This window comes from Hypanus sabinus, unplaced genomic scaffold, assembly GCF_030144855.1.
Source record: "Hypanus sabinus isolate sHypSab1 unplaced genomic scaffold, sHypSab1.hap1 scaffold_1849, whole genome shotgun sequence".
Classification (NCBI taxonomy): domain Eukaryota; kingdom Metazoa; phylum Chordata; class Chondrichthyes; order Myliobatiformes; family Dasyatidae; genus Hypanus; species Hypanus sabinus.
The window spans coordinates 25,238-34,049 of record NW_026779938.1 but is presented as its reverse complement, the minus strand read 5'-3'; positions in this window follow the sequence as shown (position 1 = coordinate 34,049).

Sequence of the window (8,812 nt, the reverse complement as noted above, 5' to 3'; positions counted from 1 at the left end):
CAACCATATCTCTCTGCCTTTAAATGCACTTTGGAGATCCCTTGTGTCCTTTTCTGTCACACACAAACTCAAAATTGCCCACGGTGCCAATATCCAGTGCCCCTGATTTCCTCAGTTTGGTTCTTTGAGACTTCCATTCTGCTTTAATTGTCCTCTCTATCTCACCCTATTTTTCTCTCCTTTGCTCTTTTCCAATCTCTGACTGACTCTCTCTCTCTCTCCCTCTCTCTCTCTAACACACACATCCTAGTCTTGCAGCCCCTCCACCCCCAGTATCTCACCTTCTCTCCATCTCTTTCCTTCTCCCCCTGGATGGGGTAAAATGTGTAGAACAAGGAGGTAAAACATTGACATGAGGCGAAAGACTCAGAACCACATGGTCAGGATTTAAATTTACACGAGGCCACCATGGTAGTGCAGCAGTTAGTGTGACACTATTACAGTTCAGGGAGTTGTAGGTCCGAGTTCAGTTCCGGCACTGCCAAAAAAGGAGTTTTTATGTTCTCCTTGTGAACCGTGTGGGCTTCTTCCGGATACTCCGGTTTCCTCACACAGTCCAAAGACAGGGTGGTTAGTAGATTAGTTTGTCATTGTAAATTGTCCTGTGATTAGTCGAGGGTTAAATAGGTGGGTTGCTGAGTGGTGAGGTTCATTGAGCCATTCCACAGTGGATCTCTAAACGCAATAAAAAATAACTAAATCACCAAGCCAGTAGCGTAGAGGAAACGGTAGCCTTTATTGCCGAGGGGTTGGATTTCAAAAGGTTCCAGATTGTTCCTTGAGGTGAAAAGTGAGAAACTGTAATTATCCCAGTTTGGGATGAGATCCCACCAGGAAGACCATGTGCATATTTGGTCTCCACTCTGAAGATTACACAACACTTACCTCACAGCGAGTACAATGTAGATACCACTTATTAGTATCTGGGAACAAGTGTTGTCCATTGGGAAAGATGAGGGTTAGCCTAATGTTGCTGAAGGTTCGAAGAATAAGGGGTAATATTACTGAGCTGTGTGGAGGTATAGCCCAAACCAGTACTGCACATCCCACGCCACGGAGTTCAGAACAGCCAGCCGGTCTCGGGTCCACCTGGGACAGAAGCAAGGTTGTGAATTCTATGAATTCTCTCTCCTTGAGAACTCTGCACAAGACCGGGAGGTATGATTAGCAAGAAATTGTGATGGAAAGTGAGGCAGTGTCGGGAGTCAGGAATCAGGTTCAGGGAGGTTCCAGGTGTCTGTATCTTGTCCTCCATTTCCATCATTCTGTCCATCTCTCCCTTTCGCACGCACACTCTCTTCCCGAGCCCTTCTCTGCCTCTCCTTTTTCACATTTTAGCTTCTCACTTTTTGCTGTTCTCTGAACTTCCATCCCCCCTTCATTCTCTGACCCTCTCTCACACCTTCTGTATATCTCTCTTCCCATATACTCTATATCTCTGATCCCCTTACCACACCCTCACCACCTGGCCTCTTCTCTTATCCTCTGACTCACTCTTATTCTCCAATTCTCTCTCTCAATCTCTTTGTTTGCTCTCTCTACCCTCCGCCCCACTCGCATTCTCTTTTTATGCTTCTCTCTCACTCTCACTCGCCCCCACCCTCACTAAATCGCATCCCTGTTTCTCACCCTCTGCCCCCCTTACCCTTCTGTCACCCTTGCCCTCACTGGACAATCAGTTTGATCCCCAACCCTCCTACCTGCCACTCTCCCATAGTGGGGCTGAGACCTCCCACCTCCTCTGCCTGTCTTCCCCTCACACACTGCATTACCCTCCACTCTCCCCTCATACAGCTGCCTCACGGGTGGCCCAGCAGAGACCCCCGAATCCTCACAAATCTCCGGCACAGCAAGGGCAAACGGAGGTTGAAATAGTTCGGCTACCAGTCTGTGGTCCCGAATATGTGCGGAGACACACCGACGTGGGACCCGTGATGTCAGCTGGTGCTGTGGAGAGATCGGGCGATAGCCTGTCGATGTGAAGATGGGGACGATAGGTCCTCACTGGTTTTTAATGCGTATATATACTCCATGAACAGACGGAGCAAGGCGGCGTGTGTACAGGTTTAATGGTCGCAGTGTGGAGCAGCAATAGCGTGATAACTGAGAAATAAAGACAGTCAGAAACCGCCTGGTGTGTGTGCGTGTGTGTCCCTACAAACAACCATCAGTGGGGACTGGATATTGGGTACCGATGTCCAGGCGCGTTCAGTGGTTCCGTCCACAGGTTTTATATGTGTAACAATTACAGCACGGAAACAGGCCATCTCGGCCATTCTAGTCCGTGCCGAATGTTTACTCTCACCTAGTCCCACTGACCTGCACTCAGCCCATAACCCTCCATTCCTTTCCTGTCCATATACCTATCCAATTTTACTTTAAATGACAATATCGAACCTGCCTCTACCACTTCTACTGGAAGCTCATTCCACAAAGCTACCACTCTCTGAGTAAAGAAGCTTCCCCTCGTGTTACCCCTAAAATTTTGCCCCTTAACTCTCAACTCATGTCCTCTTGTTTGAATCTCCCCTACTCTCAATGGAAAAAGCCTCTGTCTATCCCCCTCATAATTTTAAATGCCTCTATGAAGTCCCCCCTCAACCTTCTATGCTCCAAAGAATAAAGACCTAACTTGTTCAACCTTTCTCTGTAACTTAGGTGCTGAAACCCAGGTAACATTCTAGTAAATCTCCTCTGTACTCTCTCTAATTTGTTGACTTCTTTCCTATAATTCAGTGACCAGAACTGTACACAATACTCCAAATTTGGCCTCACCAATGCCTTGTACAATTTTCACATTACATCCCAACTCCTATACTCAATGCTCTGATTTATAAAGGCCAGCATACCAAAAGCTTTCTTCACCACTCTATCCACACGAGATTCCACCTTCAGGGAACTATGCACTATTATTCCTAGATCACACTGTTCTACTGCATTCCTCAATGCCCTACCATTTACCATGTATGTCCTATTTTGTTTATTCCGACCAAAATGTAGCACCTCACACTTCTCAACATTAAACTCCATCTGCCATCTTTCAGCCCACTCTTCTAACGATTGAACCTTCCATGCAGAACCTTGTCAAAGGCCTTACTGAAGTCCATATAGACAACATCTACTGCCTTACCCTCGTCAACTTTTCTCGTAACCTCTTCAAAAAATTCAATGAGATTTATCAAACATGACCTTCCACACACCAGTCCATGTTGACTGTTCCTAATCAGACCCTGTCTATCCAGATAATTATATATACCATCTCTAAGAATACTTTCCACCAACTTACCCACCACTGACGTCAAACTTACAGGCCTATAATTGCTAGATTTACTCTTAGAACCCTTTTTAAACAATGGAACCACATGAGCAATACACCAATCCTCCAGCACCATCCCCGTTTCTAATGACATTTGAAATATTTCTGTCAGAGCCCCTGCTATTTCTACACTAACTTCCCTCAAGGTCCCAGGGAATATCCTGTCAGGACCCGGAGACTTATCCTTTATATTCTTTAAAAGCTCTAGTACTTCCTCTTCTTTAATCATCATAGTTTCCATAACTACCTTACTTGTTTCCCTTACCATACACAATTCAATATCCTTCTCCTTAGTGAATACCGATGAAAAGAAATTGTTCAAAATCTCTCCCATCTCTTTTGGTTCCACACATAGCTGTCCACTCTGATTCTCTAAGGGACCAATTTTATCCCTCACTATCTTCTTGCTATTAATATAACTGTAGAAACCCTTTAGATTTATTTTCACCTTACTTGCCAAAGCAACCTCATAGCTTCTTTTAGCTTTTCTAATTTCATTCTTAAGATTCTTTTTACGTTCTTTATATTCCTCGAGCACCTCATTTACTCCTTGCTGCCTATATTTATTGTAGATCTCTCTAACTTTTTCCGAACCAAGTTTCCAATATCCCTTGAAAACCATGGCTCTCTCAAACTTTTAACCTTTCCTTTCAACCTAACAGGAACATAAAGAGTCTGTACCCTCAAAATTTCACCTTTAAATGACCGCCATTTCTCGATTACATCCTTCCCATAAAACTAATTGACCCAATCCACTCCTTCTATATCCTTTCTCATCTCCTCAAAGTTAGCCTTTCTCCAATCAAAAATCTCAACTGGACTGGGTCCAGTCCTATCCTCCATAATTATATTGAAACTAATGGTATTGTGATCACTGGACCCGAAGTGCTCTCCAACACATACCTCCGTCACCTGACCTATCTCATTCCCTAACAGGAGATCCAACACTGCCCCTTCTCTAGTTGGTACCTCTATGTATTGCTGCAAAAACCTATCCTGCACACATTTTACAAGCTCCAAACTATCCAGCCCTTTTACAGAATGGGCTTCCCAGTCTATGTGTGGAAAATTAAAATCTCCCACAATCACAAACTTGTGCTTACTACAAATATCTGCTCCTCCAATTCTTGTTCCCCTTTAGGTGGTCTATAATACACCCCCATAAGTGTTAATACACCTTTCCCATTCCTCAATTCCACCCAAATAGTCTCCCTAGATGAGCCCTCTAATCTATCCTACCAAAGCACCGCTGTAATATTTTCTCAGACAAATAATACAGCACCTCCCCTCTTGTCCCTCCAATTCTATCACACCTGAAACAACGAAATTCAGGAATCTTTAGTTGCCAATCACACCCCTCGTGCAACCATGTTTCACTAATAGCTACAACATCATATTTCCAGGTATCAATCCATGCTCTAAACTCATCCACCTTTCTTACAATGCTCCCAGCATTAAAATAGATGCATTTAAGAAACTCTCCACCTCTTCTGCTCTGTTTATCCCTAACGGTGCGAACAACTTGATTATCTTTTCCTTCCTTCTCCCCTACATCTTCGGTCTGAGCGCTCCCCTTCTCTATCACTGCCTATACTCCCTCACACACTGTCTGCTAGCTTTCTGTACTTGTGAACTAACCTCCTCTCCCCTAGTCTCTTCAAATTGAATCCCACCCCCAACCATTCTAGTCTAAAGTCTCCCCAGTAGCCTTAGCAAATCTCCCCGCCAGGATATTGGTCCCCCTAGGATTCAAGTATAACCCGTCCTTTTTGTACAGGTCACACCTGCCCCAAAAGTGGTCTCAATGATCCAGAAACTTGAATCCCTGCCCCTTGCTCCAATCCCTCAGCCACGCATTTATCCTCCACCTCATTCTATTCTTATACTCACTGTCGCGTGGCACAGGCAGTAATCCCGAGATTACTACATTTGTGGTCCTTCTTCTCAACTGCCTTCCTAACTCCCTATATTCTCCTTTCAGGACCTCTTCCCTTTTCCTACCTATGCCATTGGTACCTATATGTACCATGACCTCTGGCTCCTCACCCTCCCACTTCAGTATATCTTGGATGCGATCAAACATCCCGGACCCTGGCACCCGGGAGACCAACTACCTTCTGGGTCTCCTGATTGTGTCACCTATCTGACCCCTAACTATTGAGTCCCCTATTACTACTGCCTTCCTCTTCCTTTCCCTACCCTTCTGAGCTACAGGGACGGACTCTGTGCTGGAGGCGCAGCCACTGTTGCTTCCCCCATGTAGGCTGTCCCCCCCAACAGTACTCAAACAGGAGTACTTATTGTCAAGGGGTACAGCCACTGGGGTACTCTCTCGTACCTGACTCTTCCCCTTCCCCCCCCCAACCGTGACCCACCTGTCTGCCTCCCGTGGTCCTGGTGTGACCACCTGCCTGTAACTATCAACTCCTCACTCTCCCTGACCAGGTGAAGGTCATCGAGCTGCAGCTCCAGTTCCCCTACACGGTCCCTTAGGAGCCGCAGCCCAGCGCACCTGGCGCAGATGTGGACTTCTGGGAGGCTAGGAGACTCCAGAACCTCCCACATCCGACACCGAGAACAACAAGCTGCCCTCACACTCATACCTCCCCTTTCCTCAAATAACAGGAAAATCTGAAACCTAAACCTACCTTGCCTTGCCCGTTTCTGCCTAAGCCCGTTGAGCCCAAGCCCTTAAGCCTTCACTCTGTTCCCGGCTCACTCCGCTGCCCGCTGTATAAGGCTTGTCCTTTTTGAATCTTCACTGCCCGACGTCACACGCCTGTGCAGTCTCGCCTCTCTTAACTCCAATGAGAAGAAGAAAAAATCAAATTGTCTCCCGTCGCACTCCCCTTCGATCAGAAGGATCGGAAGTCGGACTTCCTTCTCCAAATTGTGGAGCAGTCTACATTGATCAAGCATATGGACTAATTCACAGGCTGCCGCCCGGTCCGGTTCACATGCTCTTGCCAGTGGATATTATTCAAGCGTAAGGCGACCTACATCGAAATAAATTTCAAGATTTGAGTTTACTTATCACATGTAAATTGAATCATACAGTGAAATGCGTTGTCTGTGTTAACCAAAGAAGTCCGAGGAGGCGCTGGGAGCACACTTCTGGCGCCAACCAAGCATGCTCATAATGGTTGGCAGAACAACACGGAACTCAACAAGAACAAATCGGAAGTTGAGAGGGTGGTTAAGAAGGTATATGGCCTTCATTTGTCAGGAGATCGATTTAAAGAGCCACGAGGTAATGTTGCTGACCTAGAAATCTAATTCACGGGTCAAATTAAGTCTGATTCTGATTCTATAAAACCCTAGTTAGGCCATACTTAGAATGTTGTGTTCAGTAGTATTTGTCTCATAGAAGGATGTGCAAGCTTTAGAAGGGGTATAGAAGAGATTAACCAGGATGCTACTAGGATTAGAGAGCATGTCTTATGAGGAAAGGTCGAGCAAGCTGAGGCTATTCCCTCTGGAAAGAAGGGGGTTGAGAGGAGTACAAGATCATGAGAGGCATAGGTAGAGTGAACAGTTAGTACAGGATGGAAATTGTTATGGTGATCGGAGGAAAGTATGGGGGGGGTGTCAGGTAAGTTTTTCACACAGACTGGTGGGTGTGTAGAACATACTGCCAGGGACAGATAAAACCAGGGACATTTAAGAAATTCTTAGATGGGCACTGAATGATAGAAAAATGGAGGAGGGAAGGGTTATATAGAAAACAGAAAACCTACAGCACAATACAGGTCCTTTGGCCCACAAAGCTGTGCCGAACATGTTCCTACCTTAGAACTACCCAGGCTTTACCCATAGCCCTCTATTTTTCTATGCTCCATGTACCTATCAAGGAGTCTTGTAAAAGACCCTATCATATCTGCCGTCACCAACAGCCCATTCCACCCACTCACCACTCTGAGTAAAAAAACTTACCCCTGCCATCTCCTCTGTTCCTACTTCCAAGCACTGTAAGACTATGCCCTCTCATGCTAGCCATTTCAGCCCTGGGGAAAAAGCCTCTGACTATCCACATGATCAATGCTTCTCATTATCTTATACACCTCTATCAGGTCACCTCTTATCCTCCGTCACTCCAAGGAGAAAAGGCCGAGTTCATTCAACCTATTCTCATAAGGCATACTCCCCAATCCAGGCATAACCTGTCTGGTAATCCGGTAAATCTCCTCTGCACCCTTTCTATGGCTTCCACATCCTTCCTATAGTGAGGCAACCAGAATTGAGCGCAGTACTCCAAGTGGGCTCTGACCAGGGTCCTATATAGGGTCCTCTCGGCTCTTAAACTCAATCCCAGTTGATGAAGGCCAATGCACCGTATGCCTTCTTAACTACAGAGTTAACCTGCGTAGCAACTCTCAGCATCCTATAGACTCAGACCCCAATATCCCTCTAATCCTCCACACTGCCAAGATTCTTACCATTAATGCTATACTCTGCCAACATATTTGACCTACCAAAATGAACCACCTCACACTTAATTGAGTTGAACTCCATCTGCCACTTCTCAGCCCAGTTTTGCATCCTATCAATATTCCACTGTAACATCTGACAGCCCTCCACATTATCCACAACATCCCCAACCTTTGCGTCATCAGCAAATTTACTAACCCATCCCTCCACTTCCTCATCCAGGTCATTTATAAAAATCACAAAGAGTAGAGGTCCCAGAACAGATCCCTGAGGCACACCACTGGTCACCGACCTCCATGCAGAATATGACCCATCTACAACCACTCTTTGCCTTCTGTGGGCAAGCCAGTTCTGGATCCACAAAGCAATGTCCCCTTGGATCCCATGCCTCCTTACTTTCTCAATAAGCCTTACATGAGGTACCTTGTCAAATGCCTTGCTGAAATCCATATACACTACATCTACTGCTCTTCCTTCATCAATGTGTTTAGTCACATCCTCAACAAATTTAATCAGGCTCATAAGGCACGACCTGCCCTTGACAAAACCATGCTGACTATTCCTAATCATATTATACCTCTCCAAATGTTCTTAAGTCCTGTATCTCAGGATCTTCTCAGGTTAGATTGATTTTAGAGAAGGTTAAAGGATCAGCACAACATCGTGGACTGAAATGCCTGCACTGTGTTGTAATGTTCTGTGTTCTAAAACAACAGCTGTAAAACAAGACCCGTTCCTCCCACCCACACATAGACACAGTCCTCTGACACCAAGACAGTTCATTTTCTCGTCCACCAGCCTCCAGCGGTCTCACATTCAGACTCCGATGACCAGACCTTGTGCCTTCGACTACCCCAGCGGACAGGCAGAGACCCACAGACATGGGGCTGCAGGATTTGCTGTGACTATATAAAATATAAACTGCAATACTACGACTGCTTTTTTCATCACCACAAATGTTTCATGGCACCCATAAGCAGTTAGGCAAAAGAGCCCATATCCAGGATATGGACCTTCAGCATCTGCTGGTGCTTGTGATTAAGAGGCTTTCCACGAACAGGCCCTTCC